This window comes from Penaeus monodon, chromosome 22 (assembly GCF_015228065.2).
Source record: "Penaeus monodon isolate SGIC_2016 chromosome 22, NSTDA_Pmon_1, whole genome shotgun sequence".
Classification (NCBI taxonomy): domain Eukaryota; kingdom Metazoa; phylum Arthropoda; class Malacostraca; order Decapoda; family Penaeidae; genus Penaeus; species Penaeus monodon.
This window is the reverse complement of record NC_051407.1, coordinates 39,726,260-39,726,561: the sequence shown is the minus strand read 5'-3', so window position 1 is coordinate 39,726,561 and position 302 is coordinate 39,726,260. Positions and strand designations below refer to the sequence as shown.

General features: G+C 36.8%; 1 protein-coding gene across 1 annotated transcript in view; it reads right to left on the bottom strand.

Annotated features, from left to right (window-relative positions):
* Window positions 1–302, bottom strand: part of LOC119587433 (probable G-protein coupled receptor CG31760) — a 44,880-nt gene that overhangs the window by 24,167 nt on the left and 20,411 nt on the right. The window lies entirely within an intron of this gene.

The window sequence follows — 302 nt, the reverse complement described above, 5'->3', positions numbered from 1 at the left end:
AAGAAAGAAAAAGAAAAGGAAGAGGGACTAAGAAGATATTATCAAAATTCAAAACCGAAAGGATATTTCACGTCACCAGAATAAATCAATGATAAAAGCAAGCAGTCGAGTCTCATGCTTTTTTACGATAAAAATGAGTTTTATCGTATGAATGCTCATGAAACTACTGAGCCAGCGCACTTGTCAAGGAGACAGGGAGACAGAGAGATAGGGAAGAAGGAGAGACAAATAGAAAAGTTGATGTATCCCTGTACATTGATTCTTTGACAAGGCAGCTTGATAAAGCTAATTATCGAAGTAGC